We start from the raw sequence: 20,598 nt of genomic DNA on the forward strand, positions 1-20,598 counted from the left end.
GAGGGGCGGTGAGAGGCTGTCTCAGCAGCTTGCAATCAGGGCAGCAGGTGGATCCCGACTTGAAAGTCGCGATGACGCACTGCCCCGACTGATGGCAGTGACGTCAGCAGAGAGCGGACTTTAGACCGCTCTCCACTGAAAACGGGTCACAGGAGTGCAAAACGAATTGCATTCCCGTGACCCAGAGGAGAAACCCAGTGTCATGAAATACCTCAGCCACCAGATGGCGCTAGCGGCGCATCGGCGCGCGCGGGGCACGCGCAATCGCGGCAACGGCGCGCACGGGCACGCGCACCGGCGGCAACGGCGCGCACGGGCACGCGCACCGGCGGCAACGGCGCACGGGCACGTGCAAACGGCAATTCGGCGCCAAAACAAGGTACTTAAGGCGTCCTGGGAGTCTGGCCCCTTGCTGTCCGGTCTGAAGTGTCTCCTGAACCTGCCAGTACCTGTTACCCCTGCTTGAATCCTGATCCTGATACCCGGCTTGTTCCTGTTGATCCTGTCTTCCGCCTGCCCTGACCTTTTGGCTTGCTCCGACCATCCCTCTGCCTCATCCCTGGTACTCTGCCGCCCGCCTGTTACTGACCCGGCTTGACGACCCCTCTACCATCCTGACCTTCCTGCGCCTGATCGGCTGGTCCAGCTTCTCTCCGGCTTCTGGGACTTGCACTGTCTTCTGGGACTTGTTGCTGCTTGATCTTCCAGACCTCTTCCCACCGGTCTGCTACTTGCCAGGCTGCACCTGCCTTCCAGAGACTCCATCAGATCCTGCAGAAGCAACCAACAGCCCCTGCATCAGCGTCTCTCCAGGCGCTTGTGCGACTCTGCATTTCCGTTCCTCCTGTCTACTCTATCAGGGGTCCCGGAATCAGAGGAGTAACGGCTGCCACTTCCTGCACGTCGGGCTCACCCTCTGAGGTACGTGACAGTACCGGACAGCCATGTCCGAGCCCGCGCAGGGAGTGGATCCTATGCAGGAACTTTGCCGCCATCTTGAGGGACTGACCCAGGCCGTCCGAACCTTACAAGAAGGCTACACGCGTTTGGAGAATCGTGTCCAGGCTCTATCTACTCCCACCACCTCTGCAGCGGCTTCTGGGGCATCTGCTTCCCCATCCGTGATCATGCTGCCGCCCGAACCCAAAGTCCCTATGCCCGAGAGGTTCGCGGGTGAACGTAGTAGATACCGGGCCTTCCGCAATGCTTGCGAACTGTACTTTGCTCTGCAGCCACGGACCTTTTCGTTAGAAGCCACTAAAGTGGGTTTCGCCATCTCACTGCTGTCTGGCGAACCGCAAGCTTGGGCCCATCGCCTCCTGGAAAACAAAGATCCATCACTTGACAATGTTACTACCTTTTTCCAAGCCATGTCTCTGCTGTATGAGGACCCTCACCAGGCCGCCTCCGCGGAGGCCGCTTTGCACGCCCTGCAACAGGGTCGCAGACCAGCAGAGGACTATGTGTCCGAGTTTCGCAGATGGAGCTCAGACACAACCTGGAATGACTCGGCCCTCTGCTACCAATTCCGCCTTGGTCTTTCTGAGCCACTGAAGGACGAACTGGCCCGGGTAGGGGTTCCAGGGACCCTGGAGGCATTAATTAACCTGACCATCCAGATCGATCGGCGCCTGAGGGAGCGCCGAACGGAAAGGACCACTACCCCATCTCGTCCGGTCTGGATGCTGCCACGGGTGCCTCCCGTTTCCAGTATAGTTCCTCCGGTTCCTTCAGCCTCATCTGTTCCTGACACCTCAGAGCCCATGCAGTTGGGTCTCCTCCGTCCTTCCCTGACGCCCGAAGAACGACAACGCCGCAGGGTCAACAACTTATGCCTGTATTGCGGAGAGGCCGGGCACTACGTGAGGACCTGTCCTGCCAAACTTCGTAAGTGTCTGTCCATGTCTTCCGTTCACCTACCTGTTCTGCCAAGTAACTCCGCTCATCTGGCTATTCCTATTCTCCTCCAGCTTCCAGGAGAGTCCATCCAAGTCAGCGCTATAATTGACTCAGGGGCCTGCAGCTGCTTTTTGGACCAGTCTTTCGCCATCAAGCATCGGATCCCTCTTCGTCCCAGGACTACCGGACTCTCTGTTTACCTAGCGGATGGCTCGGTGCTAAAATCCGGACCAGTCACCCGAGAAACCCAGCCTCTACCCACCACCATTGCTGAAAATCACCATGAATTGCTATGCCTAGATGTGATTCACTCTCCCCTGTTTCCTGTCATACTGGGGGTACCATGGCTTCAAATTCACAACCCGCAGATTGACTGGACCACGGGCAAGGTCAGTTTCGGTTCTCTGTTCTGCCGACAGCACTGCTTACAAGTGTCACCTCCTCCTCTGCCTTTACTTTGTATGGACTTCGACATCGAGACCCGTCAATCTGTTCCAGAAGCTTACCACGACTACCTGGATGTTTTCAGCAAGAAGGGGGCTGAGACCCTTCCACCACACAGGGCCTACGATTGCCCCATTGAACTCCTTCCAGGTGCTGAAGTTCCCTTCGGAAGGATCTTTCCCTTAACAGGACTTGAACTAGAGACTTTAAAAACATACATCGATGAAAGTCTGAGGAAGGGGTTCATCCGCCCATCCACATCACCCGCGGGAGCAGGCATCTTTTTTGTGGAAAAAAAAGACCATTCCCTTCGCCCTTGTGTGGACTATCGGGAACTTAATAAGATAACAATTAAGAACCGGTACCCTCTCCCCTTGGTGCCTGAACTGTTTCAACGTCTTGGGTCCGCGGTTGTCTTTACCAAACTAGACCTCCGTGGGGCCTACAACTTAGTCCGCATACGTGAAGGGGATGAGTGGAAAACCGCTTTTCGTACCCGTTTCGGGCACTTCGAATATTTAGTCATGCCCTTCGGGCTCTGTAACGCCCCAGCAACGTTCCAACACTTCGTGAATGACATTTTTAGAGACTACCTGGACCTCTTTGTCATCATTTATCTGGACGATATCCTGATCTTCTCCCCTTCTCTGGAAAAACACCGGCTACACGTCAGGAATGTACTTGAGCGTCTCCGAACCCACGGACTGTATGCCAAACCCGATAAATGCGAGTTCGAACGCTCAAGTATACAGTTCCTGGGGCTTATAATTTCCATAAAAGGCGTTGAGATGGACCCCCAGAAGGTCTCAGCGATTCTTGACTGGCCAGCACCTACGGACCGAAAGGGCGTTCAGCGATTTGTCGGCTTCTCGAATTTTTATAGGAAATTCATCAGAGCTTTCTCCAGCATCATTGCTCCTATAACGGATTTGACCAAACAGACTGCTCGTTTCCGCTGGACTACAGAAGCCCAAACAGCCTTTGAAACCCTGAAGAACTTGTTCACTTCGGCATCCATTCTCAGACACCCCGACGCGAGTTTGCCATACATTCTTGAGGTGGATGCGTCTGAAACCGCGGTTGGGGCAGTTCTTTCGCAGAGACAGGGCCCCAAAGCTCTGTTACACCCCGTTGCTTACTTCTCCCGTAAGTTGTCTGAAGCAGAAAGAAATTATGACGTCGGGGACCGAGAGTTGTTGGCAATAAAGGCCGCTCTGGAGGAGTGGCGTTACCTCCTGGAGGGCGCAGCGCACCCAATTTTAATTTACACTGACCACAAGAATCTCGAGTACCTGAAGGTGGCCAAGAGACTTAAACCACGCCAGGCCAGATGGGCACTTTTTTTTACGAGATTCTCTTTTCATATCACATACAGGCCAGGGTCAAAAAACACCAAGCCGGATGCTCTTTCCCGCATGTACGGAGATTCAGGGTCTCTCAGTCCCCCTGACACCATCTTGTCATCTGGGAACTTTCTATTGTTACAAAGGGACTTATTACCGCAAATCAGGCAAGCCTCTGCTGGAATTTCCCCTTTATCTGGTTCGGAGCTGCAGTCCAGGGACGGTTTGCTATGGCATCAGGACAAGATCTTCGTGCCCGAGAGTCTACGAATGGATGTTCTGAGCTCTTGTCACGATCATGAGTTGGCCGGTCACTTTGGGATACAAAAAACCTCGGAACTTTTGCAACGCACCTTTTGGTGGCCTCAACTTCTGAAGGACTGCAAGGACTATGTGGAGTCTTGCACCACGTGCATTCGCAACAAGGGAAGCAAGCTTAGAGCCTGGGGACTCCTTAAACCGTTATCAGTGCCAGAGAGACCATGGAGAATGATCTCCATGGATTTCATTGTGGAACTTCCCCCATCAGAAGGCTTCACCACTATCTTTGTGGTCGTGGACAGGCTCTCAAAGATGGCACACTTTGTCCCTTTGAAAGGCACACCCTCTGCCCCGGAAACAGCCAAAGTTTTCATCAGGGAAATTGTTAGGCTCCACGGCGTCCCAGCGGACATCGTGTCCGATCGGGGGGTGCAGTTCACGTCTAGGTTCTGGAGGGCACTCTGCAGTAGTCTCAAAATCGGTCTCTCCTTTTCATCAGCATACCACCCACAGTCAAATGGGCAGACGGAGAGAACAAATCAAACTCTTGAGCAGTATCTCCGCTGCTTCTCCTCGTTCTCTCAAGAAGATTGGGTGTCCCTGCTGCCCTTAGCGGAATTCGCTTACAATAATTCTATTCACTCCGCCACCAAACAGTCACCCTTTTATGCCAACTACGGGTTTCATCCTTTGTTCCTGTCTAATTCTATTCCGGAGAGTACGGTACCCGCTGTCCAGGATACTCTAAACTTTTTCAACACAAATAACAGGATCCTGCAGGAGACAATGACTAAGACACAGGAACGCAATAAAGAGATCTTTGACAGGGGAAGAAGAGGAGAACTCAATCTGGAACCTGGAACCAAAGTTTATTTATCCACTCTGAATCTAAGACTTGCATGTCCCACGAAGAAGCTAGGCCCTAAATTTGTGGGCCCCTTCCCTGTTAAAAGAAAGATAAATGAGGTAGCCTACGAACTTGATCTACCAGAAACCTTTCGAATTCATCCAGTCTTCCATGTTGCTTTGCTCAAGCCGGATGTTCCCAATCCCTTTCCTGAACGAGATACTGGTCCCCCAGAACCGGTATTAGTCAATGGGGAAGAAGAATTTGAGGTAGAATCCATCCTTGATTGCAGGAGGAGACGCAACCAAATTCAGTTCCTCGTTAAATGGAAGGGGTATGGGCCCGAGGAGAATTCATGGGAACCAGAGGACAACATACATGCTGAGAGACTAATCCAATCATTTAAGGACTCGCATCCACTGGAGATGTCTCGATTGGGCATCCGGAGGCTGCCCATTGGAGGGGGGCAATGTCATGAAATACCTCAGCCACCAGATGGCGCTAGCGGCGCATCGGCGCGCGCGGGGCACGCGCAATCGCGGCAACGGCGCGCACGGGCACGCGCACCGGCGGCAACGGCGCGCACGGGCACGCGCACCGGCGGCAACGGCGCACGGGCACGTGCAAACGGCAATTCGGCGCCAAAACAAGGTACTTAAGGCGTCCTGGGAGTCTGGCCCCTTGCTGTCCGGTCTGAAGTGTCTCCTGAACCTGCCAGTACCTGTTACCCCTGCTTGAATCCTGATCCTGATACCCGGCTTGTTCCTGTTGATCCTGTCTTCCGCCTGCCCTGACCTTTTGGCTTGCTCCGACCATCCCTCTGCCTCATCCCTGGTACTCTGCCGCCCGCCTGTTACTGACCCGGCTTGACGACCCCTCTACCATCCTGACCTTCCTGCGCCTGATCGGCTGGTCCAGCTTCTCTCCGGCTTCTGGGACTTGCACTGTCTTCTGGGACTTGTTGCTGCTTGATCTTCCAGACCTCTTCCCACCGGTCTGCTACTTGCCAGGCTGCACCTGCCTTCCAGAGACTCCATCAGATCCTGCAGAAGCAACCAACAGCCCCTGCATCAGCGTCTCTCCAGGCGCTTGTGCGACTCTGCATTTCCGTTCCTCCTGTCTACTCTATCAGGGGTCCCGGAATCAGAGGAGTAACGGCTGCCACTTCCTGCACGTCGGGCTCACCCTCTGAGGTACGTGACACCCAGCCTAAAAAGCTCAGGCTGGACTTCTCCTTTAACAGAAAAGATCAGATATACAGGCAGTGTGCACACAGAGCAGTTGGTTTATGGTCGGCATTTTATACTTCCTTGTTGACCTGAAACTCAGGCAAAGTGAAACAAAAGCCAGTCTGTGAAGATTCCTCGGCATAGTAAAGTCCGTCTACATATCAGGTATGGGGGCTGGAGAGGGACACACTATAATGTATTGTGATATTGCCATGTCTTTGTGTTTCATGTTATAATTCCAGTTGGTGTCGGTCACTCATTGCTTACTATCATTTTATAGGTCTTCATTGTGCCTCTCCTACTACCTAACAGGATACAAGACAAAATACAGGGTGGTGAGTAACTTCGTAATTTTTAATGATTCTTTCTCATATTTAAAATCTGAACTCCAGGCAAACATCTACATATATCGGAGCTATTGCTCACTGGACAGTAGAAGAGCATTGACAGGTGGTTGAGGGCACTTGTTGGATGTTCTTTATAAACATGAATATCACCTAACTAGCTCCCAGTTCTTTCCCAGTCTGCGTGCAGTTGTAAAGGAGATTAAAAATGACAAACATGTTATTCCCACCTCCCCTTTGTAGTGGTTTTGCACAGAGCAGCCTGGATCCTCCTCTTCTCGGGTCCTTCGCCAGCGCTCCTGACCCCTTCCTCCTGCAGTGTGCCCATAGATGTGCATAGCCTATTTCATTAGGGTGTGCACCCCAAAGCTCAAACACGTATTGCCAATAACTCACAATGCTCATTCAGAAAGAGAAGGGGCCGGTAAATTACATATTTACCGGCCCCTTCCTCCAGTCATCCTAAAACATCTCTGCAGCAACATCCAGCGTGAAAGGAGGGAAGCCGGAAGCGCTGTGGGAGGAAAGGGCAGTAGGGAAAATCTGTGCTGCACAAGGTGATTAGGGTGTGTCTGGGCACACCTGGCACACCCTGTGCGCACGCCTATGAGTGTGCCCCCACAGCAAACAGCCAACCGAGACTCTCGTGCAACATCATTGGATCGAGATGAGACTTAGATAAGTATTGGGGGGTTACTGCACACAGGAGGTGTTTTATCCTAGTGTATACAATGCATTAAGATAAAAAAACATCTGACTTTGGAACCACTTTAATACCAAGTCAATTTCATGAATTGATACTTTCCATATTCAACAAATACAATTAAAAGAGAAGAATGGGATTTTTTAAAATTTTAGAATCATACTTACCTAGGTGGGTGCAGTATTGATCCAAAGCTGCATCTGTCCCCCGTCGGCTCTAAGGCTTATGCCACGTACACACAACTGTTTTTAATGTTTTTCTCTACGTGATTATTGTCAAGCCTGCCTTGCATACACACGATCGTGAAAAAAAAATGCTCGAGCAAAGCGCGGTGACGTACAACACTTATGACGGCACTATAAAGGGGAAGTTCCATTTGGATGGCGCCACCCTTTGGGCTGCATTTGCTGATTTCGTGTTACCGCGTGTTAGTAAAAGTTTGGTGAGAGACGATTCGCGCTTTTCAGTCTTCGTGCTTTTCAGTCTGTTACAGCGTGACGAATGTACTATCTCCATTACAAACGCTAGTTTTACCCGAACGAGTGCTCCCATCTCATAACTTGCTTCTAAGCATGCGTGTTTTTTTTCCCATCGTTAAAGCGTACACACGACGTGTCATGACGTGAAAAACGACGACCTGAAAAACGACGAGAAAAAATAGAGCATGTTCTACATTTTTAATGGCCATTTTTCACGTTGAGAAAAATGCTCTGGAGCCTACACACGATAGTTTTTAATGGCCAATTAAAAAAATTGCATTTGTCCCGTCATGAAAAACGGCCGTGTGTACACGGCATAAGAACCGAGCAGTCTCCGGCTGACCTGCTCCATATGTTGTGGAAATGCCCCAAGCTGGTCAGATATTGGCGAGAGTTGGTGTCCACAATCAATGGAGCATATGACACTCATATAGAAGTGGAACCAAAGACATGCCTATTGGGCTATGTTAATTAGGAGCTATATCCATGGAAGAAGTTAATATCATTTGACAGATTATTATTTATTGCTCGTAAGCTAATTGCCAGAAAATGGATGTCTCCCAGTATTTGAGGAATGTCTTTCTTAGGTAAATGCGACAATATTAATGGAACAACAGGCGTATAAGATCAGGGGTAGAATAGAAACACTAGCTAAGTTATGGGGATCCTGGGTAACAGCCCCAGGACTGGCTTTTTTCTCCTTGGCCTCCCCTAGAACATCATAGAAATAACCTACCATATTTTTCGCTGCATAAGACGCACCTGACCATAAGACGCACCTACTGTAGGTTTTAGAGGAGGAAAACACAAAAAAAAATATTCTGAACCAAATGGTGTACTAAAATATTTTCCAGTGCCCATGGAATGCAGTCTGAGCATTGTCAAAGAAATGCAGAGTGACCATTGCCCATAGTAAATGCAGCGTGACCATAGTAAATGCAGAGTAACCATAGATAAATGCAGAGTGACCATAGATAAATGCAGAGTGACCATAGTAAATGCAGAGTGACCATAGTAAATGCAGAGTAACCATAGATAAATGCAGAGTAACCATAGATAAATGCAGAGTGACCATAGATAAATGCAGAGTGACCATAGATAAATGCAGAGTGACCATAGATAAATGCAGAGTGACCATAGTAAATGCAGAGTGACCATAGTAAATGCAGAGTGACCATAGATAAATGCAGAGTGACCATAGTAAACGCAGAGTGACCATAGTAAATGCAGCGTGACCATAGATAAATGCAGAGTGACCATAGTAAACGCAGAGTGAGAGATGCCACAAATGCAGCCTTACCTTACGTTGCTCTTCCACCTAGCAGAAAACAGAGCAGCCCGAGCGGTCGAATGGTCTGTTTTCTTTCTAAGGAACCAGCCGGAAGATCGCTCGGCGAACAGGGGGGTTTGGAAAGTCTGTCCCCCGCTCTCCTGCCTCTCTTCCAGAGGTTCCGGCGGGAGGAGATGCGAGCGGTGGCAGGGGGTGGAGCCAGCGGCGGCGTGGGGCAGTGCCTGTCATACAGTATATTCGGACTATAAGACGCAGAGACATTTCCCCCCATATTTCTGGGGGGGAAAAGTGCGTCTTATAGTCCGAAAAATACGGTATGTTGTAATAGGTGGGCAAACACAAGCTGTATAGATAGGCCCTCGTATATTATATTGGATGACTGATAGTGATGGTCTGGAGGGAGGAGGGGTGGGGGTTTGGGAGTTGTATTTTTTTTTTTTTTCTTCCTTTTTTTTATTATCTCCCTCGTCTGTTTGATATAATGGTAATCTGGAGATTATTTGAAAATAGAGAAAGTTATTGTAAAGAAATAACATGCTTAATCTGCAGAAAAAGAATTGCAATATGCTGACTTGTAATGTTTGAAAAACGTTAATAAAAAAATGAAGTGAAAAAAAAAAAAAAAAACGAGAATCAAACACCGCTGATCGCTCGTTTTTTTTAGAGCTCCGTGAGCAGAGAGCTGGTGACTGTCAGTCTCCACTGTCTGCTCTGCTCCTCCAGCGCTCACTGGAACACTAGGCTTTGGAGGGGGTGGAAGCTGGTGAGAGTCTGAGCAGCGTGCCGGTCCAGGCATGTGGGCATCTTTCCAGAGTGCTTTTCTGGACCGCCTCTGTAAAGTCAGCCGACAGCAGGCCCACTGTCTGCTGAAAATGGGTCACAGGAGCACAGAACAAACTGCACTCCTGTGATCCACAAGAAAAGTACAGCCAAACGAATAAGGGCATTATCTGACAAGTGTTAATTGATACATTGTAAATCCATAGGTCTGATAGTACCATGACCTCTAATATGATTTAAGAGAGAAGTACAGCCAAATCTTTTTTGGCTTTACTTTGCCTATGTGTAAGCAGGACAGAATACCCAGTTAGGCACTGTCCCGGCCAGGAGGGTAGGAGTTAACGTCTTTTCCAGTTCTTTGGTTTCTGGGGGGTTCTTATCTGGGTCCGGCCCACTGGTCCTGGGTTATATAAGAGGGACAGTAGACAGTGGTACACAGAGTTGTTGTAGCTGTTGGGGGGGGGGGGGGGGTGCAACAGTTTAAGATGTACGTTCATCTCTAAGAGTAGAGGCCCACCTTAAGGCTTAGAATTCCCCCACGGCAGGCTCAGCTTTGTCCGAGGGCATTGATAGAAATGGCACAAAGCAAAGGTTCCCAATGTGTAGTCAAGTGACCCTGTACAAGGTGCCTAGAGTAGCCCAGAAGAACCCACCTTATGGTAGGCCTCTTATGTGACCCTTTGCTTTGCGCTCAATGTGGAGGGAAACATTGAGGAAATGATGACCACCCTATCACCCTGACCTGTCCACATATGGATCACAGAAGTGCAGTTTGTTCTGTGCTCCTGTGACCCATTTTCACCCAACAGTAGGCTAAACAGAGCTGGTCCAGGCTCTGAAAAGAACCTGACCATATGGTCGGGATCCACCCAGAAGCCTGGACCGGCACTTGGCTCAGCCTCTCAGCGATCCACTGAGAACCTGAGCCAGCCCCTCCCTCCCCATCCACAGCTCAACGCTCCAGTGAGTGCTACATGGGCAGAGCAGAGAGCCAGAGGCTGACAGTCCCGGCTCTCTGCCGAGATCGGAGAGGGGAACTGATCGATCAGAGGTGGCGGGAGACTCTGTGGATTCAATTGTAAGGGGGAACTTTGTGGACTCTGATGTGGGGGGACTCTTGAGTTTAAATCCATAATTATAAATGTTATTCAATCACAAAATATATGTATAGTACAAAACAAAACAAATATTTGACATGCACTACTAAAGTGTTTGTGTTTGGCTTGACGAAAAGGGTGGCAATCCTACTCAAGTCAGCAGGAGGAAGGGGCCCGCTGTGGAACATGTGAAAGAGTTCCGCTGCAGGACCGTAATAAAGGGCCCTGCAATGGGAATAAAGGCCCCCTCCCCCGGATTAGTGAGGAGGGCCAAAGGGCTCGGAGTGAAGAGACGGTCAGGGGATCCCTTCATGGTTTCTTGCACAGGAGCCCTAAACGTTCTAGACAACAGCCCGTATTGATGTACATGGACCTTAACCACTTAAGAACCCCTTCACGCCGATATAAGTTGGCAGAATGGCACGGCTGGGCACAATCACGTTCCTGTACGTGTCTCTTTAAGCCCAGCCGTGGGGTCGCGAGCGCGCCGCTGCCGGCGCGCTCGCGACCCGGTCCGAAGCTCCATGACTGTGCCCACGGGACCCGCGGACCCGATCGCTGCCGGTGTACCGCGATCGGTCACCGGAGCTGAAGAACGGGGGAAAGGTGTGTGTAAACACACCTTCCCTGTTCTTTGTTGTGCCAGTGCCACTGATCATCTGTTCCCTGATGTAGGGAAAGACGATCAATGACGTCACACGTCTAGCCCCACCCCCTACAGTTAGAAACACATATGAGGTCACACTTAACCCCTACAGCGTCCCCTAGTGTTTCGCTCCTAAACTGCAATTGTCACAGTAAACGATGCATTTTTATAGCACTTTTTGCTGTGAAAATGACAATGGTCCCAAAAAAATCGCTGATCGTCACCATTAGTAGTAAAAAAAAAATTATTAATAAAAATGCAATAAAACTATCCCCTATTTTGTAAACACTATAAATTTTGCGCAAACCAATCGATAAACGCTTATTGCGATTTTTTTTACCAAAAATAGGTAGAAGAATACGTATCGGCTTAAACTGAGGAAAAAAAACTTTTTTTATATATTTTTTGGGGGATATTTATTATAGCAAAAAGTAAAAAATATTGCATTTTTTTCAAAATTGTCGCTCTCTTTTAGTTTATAGTGCAAAAACTAAAAACCGCAGAGGTGATCAAATACCACCAAAAGAAATCTCTATTTGTGGGGAAAAAATTACGCCAATTTTGGTTGGGAGCCACATCGCACGTCCGCGCAATTGTCAGTTAAAGCGAAGCAGTGCCGAATCGCAAAAAGGGGCCAGGTCCTTAACCTGCATAATGGTCCGGGTCTTAAGTGGTTAAATGATTAATTGCTTGTTCTGCTTATGTTCTACCATATACAGTAATTAACCTTTAATAACATCGCGCTGTAAAAAATTGTGTTTGTGGAGTGGGATAATCACATCATCTTTGCTGCACGATTGGAACACAGCTATTTGCAGTTATATTATGTGTGGGACTTTTGCACAGACTTTTTAAGGAACTTTTACACTTCATGTTTTGCATTTCTAGCATTGTTCTAGTGCCTTCTGGAATCTATTAAAATTGATTTTATCTCATGGGAGAGATATGATCTACCATAGTAAAAAAAAAAACAGTTTGGGCTGGAGTTGGACATTATATCAAGTGGCAGTAAAGTTGTTGTACTAATATACTTGTTTTAGCAGCAATTTTTTTTTGCAGTGTCCATAGCTCTCAGTTCTGCAGCTTTCTGCTGAGTCGGATATTTAAAAAAAAGTGACAAAATTGTTTTCCACTGCTCATTTTTTCTACAACCTCAGCATGAATTTAGAGAAAACATTATGCAAGATTTACATTAACCACTTCGGCCCCGAAAGGCTTTACCCCCTTCCTGACCAACCCATTTTTTGCGATACAGCACTGCGTTACTTTAACTGACAATTGTGTGGTCGTGCGCCGCTGTACCCAAATAAAATGAATGTCCTTTTTCCCCCCACAAATAGACCTTTCTTTTAGTGGTATTTGATCACCTCTGTGGTTTTTATTTTTTGCACTCTAAACAAAAAAAGACCGACAATTTTGAAAATATTTTTTACTTTCTGCTATAAAACATATCTAATAAATTTTTTTTAACAAATCGAATTTCTTCATCAATTTAGGTCAATATGTATTCTGCTACATGTTTTTGGTAAAAAAAAATCCCAATAAGCGTATATTGATTTGTGCAAAAGTTATAGGGGCAGATTCACGTACAGCCGCGTAAAATTGTGCGGGCGTAACGTATCTGATTTACGTTACGCCGCCGCAACTTACACGGGCAAGTGCTGTATTCTCAAAGTACTTGCTCCGTAAGTTGTGGCGGCGTAGCGTAAATCGGCCGGCGTAAGCCCACCTAATTCAAATATGGAAGGGGGGGCGTGTTTTATGTTAAACTACTGTGACCCGACGTGATTGACGTTTTTGCGGAACGGCGCATGCGCCGTCCATGGAATTTCCCAGTGTGCATTGCTCCAAAGTACGCTGCAAGGACATTCATTGGTTTCGACGTGAACGTAAATGACGTCCAGCCCCATTCACGGACGACTTACGCAAACGACGTAACTTTTTCAAATTTCGACGCGGGAACGACGGCCATACTTAACATTGGCTGCGCCTCATATAGCAGGGGCAACTATACACTGGGAAAAGCCTAACGTAAACGTCGTAACTTTACTGCTTCGGCCGCACGTACGTTCGGGAATTGGCGTATCTAGCTAATTTGCATACTCGACGCGGAATTCGACGGAAGCGCCACCTAGCGGTGAAAAAAAAATGCAGTTTAGATCCGACGGCGTAAGAGACTTACGCCTGTCGGATCTAATGGATATCTATGCGTAACTGATTCTAAGAATCAGACGCATAGATACGACGGGTCGGATTAGGACTTACGACGGCGTACATGGCGCTGCGCCGTCGTAAGTCCTTTAAGAATCTGGGCCCTAGCGTCTACAAATTATGGGATATTTTTATGAAATTTGTATTTATTTATTTATTGTTACTAGTAATGGTGGCGATCAGTGATTTTTAGCGGGACTGCAACATTGCGGCGGACAGATTGGATACCTAACTGACACTTTTGACACTTTTTGGGGATCAGTGACACCAATACAGTGATCAGTGCTAAAAAATATACACTGTCATTGTACTAATGACAATGACAGGGAAGGGGTTAACATCAGTGTGTCCGTAGCGGGTGTTTTCTAACTGTGGGGGGGAGGTGCTTTGACTGGGGAAAGAAAGAGATCCATGTTTCTGCTTAGCAGAAACACAAGATCTCTCTCATTCCCTCTCACAGAACGGCGATCTGCCTTGTTTACATAGGTAAACTACCATTCTGCCTCTCTACGAACAATCGGTGGGTTCTCTGCGAACATCACGTCAGCCGGACCCGCTGATTGGCTCCCTCTGTATCCAATCACAGCTGGAGTGGGACGCCGGCAGCACTCGCGTGCGCCCCAGACCTCATGAACAAATTTACGTACAGGTACGTGATTTCGTACAGCCAGGCCACCCTGCTGCAGTATATGTGTTGGGCAGAATCATTCTAATGACTAGTCTATGTGGCCTCTAACTGTTAATCCATAAATATCTATTTGTAATATAATTTAGGGATGCACGGAATTATGAATTTAGATTACACTGGAATTTTGGTGAAAATTTGGAGACTTGAAAAATTATCACTATTCTGGCCAAATGTGTTGGAGTCAATGCTGAAGGAGAAGTTAAAGGGTCACTAAAGGAATTTTTTTTTTTAGCTAAATAGCTTCCTTTACCTTGCTGCAGTCCTGGTTTCATGTCCTCATTGTTCGTTTTTGCTTTCATGTTGCTGTAAATCCTCTCTGTTCTGGACACTTCCTGGTTGCCTGTTTCCTGATAACCACAGTACTGGGAGATTTCTCACGGTGGTCACTAATCAAGGAGGTGTGAGTAAAACGAAACTGGATTGGTGCTGAGGAGTTTTAGACAAAGTATCACTGCTCTCTATTGGCTGACTGCCCTCTAGTGGCTCTCTGTACATCAGAGAACCAGCAAACAACAGCAAAAACGAAACTACACTGCAGGCACATTATATGATTGTTTTTTTATCTATTTTTAATCATTTTTAAAAGGAATCAGTTAACTATTATGTCTCTATGCCCTGTAAACAGTCATTTCAGCAAAAAAAAAAATTTCCTTTAGTGACCCTTTAAAGTGGCTTGTGGTGTTTTTTTAAGGGTACCATGGGGTTTAAAAGGGTGCCCCTATTTTATTTTTTTTACAGAAAAAAAAAAACCACAAAGAAAATCCACAGTAAACAAATAATGGTCCACTAAAGAAAATACAAAGGGGCAGATCCACAAAGAAGTTACGCTGGCATATCTATTGATACGCCGCGTAACTTCTAGTTTGCTCCGGCGTATCTTTGTTTTGTATCCACAAAACAAGATACGCCTGAAGCTGTGCTAGATCCGACTGGCGTACGTCTTAGTACGCCCCCAAAGATACACTACGCCGCTGTAACTTACGGCGCGCATTCTTTGAGGATTATAAAAAAAAGTTACGGCAGCGTAGTGTATCAGAGATACGCTACGCCCGACGCATATATGTGCCAATGTACGTGGATCTGCCCCAAACAGTCTTATGCTGCGTACACAAGATCAGAAATTCCGACAAGAAAACCGTGGATTTTTTTTCTGATGGAATGTTGGCTCAAACTTGTGTTCCATACACACGGTCACACAAAATTCCGATTGTCAATAACGCGGTGACGTACATGCGTCAAATTGATTCAGAGCATGTGTGTTTTTTTGTGCGTCTGAATTGCATACAGACGATCGGAATTTCTGACAAGAACTTTTCCTGTCTAAAAATATGAGAACCAGCTCTCAAATTTTTGTTGTCGGAAGTTCCGACAGAAAAAGTCAGCTGGGGCCTACACACGGTCAGAATTTCCGACCAAAGGCTCACTTTTCTTGTGGGAAATTCCGACCGTGTGTACGCGGCATTAATGAAATGAACTGACCTACCATAAATACACCCCCCATCCACCCCCTAAAAAAAACAATATGGCCCAGATTCTCAACCGAGATATGACGGCGTATCTCCAGATACGCTGTCGTATCTCTGCGTTGAGCCGTCGTATCTATGCGACTGACTCTTAGAATCAGTTACGCATAGATATCCATTAGATCCGACAGGCGTAAGTCTCTTACGCCGTCGGATCTAAACTGCATTTTTTTTTTGACCGCTAGGTGGCGCTTCCGTCTAAATTCCGCGTTGAGTATGCAAATTAGCTAGATACGCGAATTCCCGAATGTACGCACGGCCGACGCAGTAAAGTTACGAAGTTTACGTTAGGCTTTTCCCGGCGTATAGTTGCCCCTGCTATATGAGGCGCGGCCAATGTTAAGTATGGCCGTCGTTCCCGCGTCGAAATTTGAAAAAGTTACGTCGTTTGCGTAACTCGTCCGTGAATGGGGCTGGACGTAATTTACGACCACGTCAAAACCAATACGTCCTTGCGGCGTATTAGGAGCAATGCACACTGGGAGATTTCGACGGACGTGAAAAACGTCAATCACGTCGGGTCACAGTAGTTTAACATAAAACACGCCCCCCGCTTCCACATTTGAATTAGGTGGGCTTACGCCGGCCGATTTACGCTGCGCCGCCGCAACTATACGGAGAATACAGCACTTGCCCGTGTAAGTTGCGGCGGCGTAACGTAAATCAGATACGTTACGTCGCCGGAAAGATACGCCAGTTTACGAGAATCTGGCCCTATATGTCCTCGTCTATCTTCATTGTGTTTTTGATATCTTATAAACAGTGATACACTTTTATTGTATTTCTCCTTTCAGGAACATTGGCCAGAATGTGTGGAAAATCCCTTCTCTTGGTATTTGGGATCGTCCTGGGTCTCTCCCATCTGTCCTCATGTCAGACCTGGAAAAAATTTCAGGAGAAGCACATTGTAAACACACCGAGCGTCGACTGTGGTCACGTCATGAACAACAGTATATTCATCATACGAGGTCACTGCAAGAAACTGAACACTTTTATCGTTTCACCCGCAGCCACCGTGCAGGCCATCTGTAGCGGGGTGCCAGGCCATAGCAATGTATCAAGTAGCACAAAATTCAAGCTCATCAATTGCATTCGTAGATCCGATATAACTCCCCCTTGTCCGTATAACTCCGAAGAGTTAAATAATGTGATATGTGTAACATGTGAGGCAAGGGTTCCTGTACATTTTGTAAAAGTGGGAAAATGTTAACCACCTCAATACCAGCATGTTACACTCTTGCTTTTTTTCAGTATTCAGTTCTGTGATAGGTTAACTGACAATTACTCGATCACACAACACTGTAGACACAATTTATTTTATATATATATATATATATATATATATATATATATATATATATATATTTAGCTTTCTCTTAGTGCTATTTAAAGCGGTGGTTCACCCTAAATAACACGTTTCTACCATTAAATCCAGCATACTAGCGTGAGCTACAGTATGCCTTTATTTATTTTTTTGGCGCCGTACTCACAGTTTAATCCCGTAGTGAAGTTTTAGACTCCCCGCGGGGAGTAGGCGTTCCTATGCAGAGGGAAGATGATTGACGGCCTGCTATGGCGCGTCACGCTTCCCGAAAATAGCCGGAGTAGGTCTCGGCTCTTCACGGCGCTATACGGCGCTTGCGCACAGACTAGGAGCTGACTGCGCAGGCGCCGTGAAGAGCCAAGTCCTATTTCGGCTATTTTCGGGAAGCGTGACGCGCCATAGCCGGCCGTCAATCATCTTCCCTCTGCATAGGAACGCCCATTCCCTGCGGGGAATCTGAAACTTCACTACGGGATTAAACTGTGAGTACGGCGCCAAAAAATAAAATAAAGGCATACTGTAGCTGGCGCTAGTATGCTTGATGGCATGCTAGGGTGAACCCCCGCTTTAATCACCACTGTGTTTTTACATTTTTTAGTATATAAAAATGACTGAAAAATAAAAACTGTTTCTCTAACATGCTGTTATAAAACATATCAAATTAATAATCTTTCTTCATAAATGTATGCCCAAATGTATTCTGCTACATTTCTTTGACAATAAAAAGTTTATATTATTCAGTCTGTCTGAGAGTTTAAGTGTCAGCTTATTCACTAAAAACAATACACTCCCTGCTAATCTACCCTGCCTCTAAGGCCTCGTACACACGATAGGTTAACCAGAGGACAACGGTCTGAAGGACCGTTTTCATTGGTTAACCAATGAAGCTGGCTGATGGTCCGTCGTGCGTACACACCATCAGTTAAAAAAAACCGATCGTGTCAGAACGCGTGACGTAAAACACAATGACGTGCTGAAAAAAACGAAGTTCAATGCTTCCAAGCATGCGTCGACTTGATTCTGAGCATGCGTGGATTTTTAACCGATGGTTGTGCGTACTAACGATCGGTTTTGACCTATCGGTTAGCAATCCATCGGTTACATTTTAACGCAATTTGCCATTTTTTTAACCTAAGGTTAAATAACCTATGGGGCCTACACACAATCGGTTCGGACCGATGAAAACGGTCCTTCAGACCATTGTCCTCTGGTTAACCGATCGTGTGTACAAGGCCTAACTTGCCCCAATGGTGCTCCAGGTGAGTAGAGGAAAAAATAAAAAGAGGTATAAAAGCAGCAAGAGAGAGTAGTGTTTAGTTGTATGTATATGGAATGTATACCAAAAAATTTAGTTAGTATACCAGTGGTGGCTGGTGTTTTATTTGGGGGGCGGCAAACAACCACCCATCAACCCCCGCATCGAGCAGCACACACCCCCTGCTGTTTTCTGGCCGATCTGGTACTTACCCCATTTGTGGCGGAGGCAGGTGGCAGGCAGCATGCTCTGTGTCCTCTCCTCCATGGGGGCTTCCAGCTGCTCCCCTCCTCCTAGGCATCCAATAGGATCGCCTGTCCTTTCAGTCAATCTGGTGACCGTTGTAAAAACCTGATTGGCCGGGAGGAGGATCAGTGCTACAACAGCGAATATTCTGTTGTAACAGACCTGGGTGGGATTGGAGCGCACTCACTGCGACCCGAGCCCACCCTATATTGAAGCCTATTTGAGCCTCTAGCTCTAATTGGTGCTTCAGAGAAACAGCATTGGAATCAATGCGCTGGTGTCCTGAGAGGGGTTGGACGCATGCATGGGGGGGCGGCGATGGACAGGGGGGCCTTAATGGACAGGCTGCCCCTGGTGTATACTCACATTCATAAGGTTTCTACCGATCCTAGGCTCAAGCAACTCAGTTAAAGCAGAACTTCAATCATATTTTTCATCTTTCCATCTATTAAATCTTCTGCCCTTGTTGTTAAAGTGCCCACGCTGTTCCCAGCTGTTCTTCCCCCTTTTTTCTGTGTGTGTGTATATATATCTACACACACAGTAGTTATATTCAGGGCTTCTTGAACAGATCAGAGTGATTCTGATTGGTCAGTGTCAACATGTGACTGCTTTGACCAATCAGAATTGCTCTGATCCAACCAAAAGCCCTCCAGAAAGAAGAGTGGGAATTTTTTTCCTAAAAAAGTAAAATAAACTTTTCAGCTAAAGACTGTGAACTGAGCTTGCATGCCTGTTATGGTAAATGTTTGCAAATGTGCATTATTTTACAAATCTTTTGGCAGGTGACACAGCGCCTGTTTGACTGGAGTTGTCCTTTAATGAAGCAGGAATATGGCTGGTATCTGTAGATAAGAGTCTGCTGGGAGCTGCCTAACTCCGGCTGAACCCTCTAAGCAGTAACTGTACAGCTCTAGTTGTCCCACCACCATTTCCCCATTTTTCTATGTGTCATTTATGCAAAGAGGCAATGTATTTCATAAGAAACCACACACTTCTCTTATATCGCTTGAAGGGATTACCTAACATTGCGAAAGATAACCGTTGCTGTCAAGTTGTATATATACTGTGTGTGTATATATATATATATATATATATATATATATACACAGTGGAACCTTGGATTGCGAGCAACATGGTTAACAAGCGTTTCGCAATACGAGCACTGTATTCTTAAAAATCCTGACTCGGTTTGCAAGTGTTGTCTTGCAAAACAAGCAGGATTTAAGCCACCGTGGTGTGCAGTACCGCATTTGGCCTGAGGTGGGGCGGCGGGAGCCAAGCAGAGCCGAATGGCGCCGTTGATAAATGCTCGGAAAGACTCAGAAATACGCTGTTCCCGAGAATTTCCGAGGTTTGCAGAGGTGAGCCGAGCTGTCCTCAGGCCTTTCCGTGTGTTCCCGAGGCTCTCCGGCGCCCCCCACCTCTGGCCACATGCAGTATTGCATGCCATTGAAGTCAGTGCGGAACAAATTATTTTCGTTTCCATTGACTTCAATGGGGAAACTTGCTTTGATATGCGACTACTTTGGATTACGAGCATTCTCCTGGAACGGATTATGCTCATAATCCGAGGTTCCACTGTGTGTGTATATATATATTTATATATACACACTGTAGTTTTATTCAGGGCATCTTTTCTCAGAGAATAGGTGCAGGAACTCAACCAGCACCCCCCCCCCTATCTTAATGCTGCCTTTATCATTTCACTCACATTCACTGCACAGGCCATCTGAAGTGGGTTGCCAGGCTATTGCAATACCTTTACACTGTAATGTAAAGGGGACTGCACTGTAAAGATACACTGTAATGCAAAGGGGGGCTTGATGTGAAGAGGAACTGAGATCACTGTGGAACTGCTTTAAAGGGGGAGCTGTGATGTAAAAGGGGGTTGTGATGTTAAGGGGGGGGGGGGCTGAGGACTGACTCTGTGTTCCTCCCCAGGTCCCTGTAAAAATTGCCAAAACGTTTGGGGACCACTGCAGTAT

The 20,598-nt window shown here is 47.1% G+C and overlaps 1 long non-coding RNA gene across 1 annotated transcript; it reads left to right on the forward strand.

Annotated features, from left to right (window-relative positions):
* The first annotated feature begins 6,005 nt into the window (after positions 1-6,005).
* Positions 6,006-6,358, forward strand: LOC120913516. Its single transcript, XR_005743533.1, has 2 exons — positions 6,006-6,188; positions 6,304-6,358. It is a non-coding gene; the product is annotated as an uncharacterized LOC120913516 (long non-coding RNA).
* The last annotated feature ends 14,240 nt before the right edge of the window (positions 6,359-20,598 follow it).

The sequence above is a fragment of the Rana temporaria genome, chromosome 9, assembly GCF_905171775.1.
Source record: "Rana temporaria chromosome 9, aRanTem1.1, whole genome shotgun sequence".
Lineage (NCBI taxonomy): Eukaryota > Metazoa > Chordata > Amphibia > Anura > Ranidae > Rana > Rana temporaria.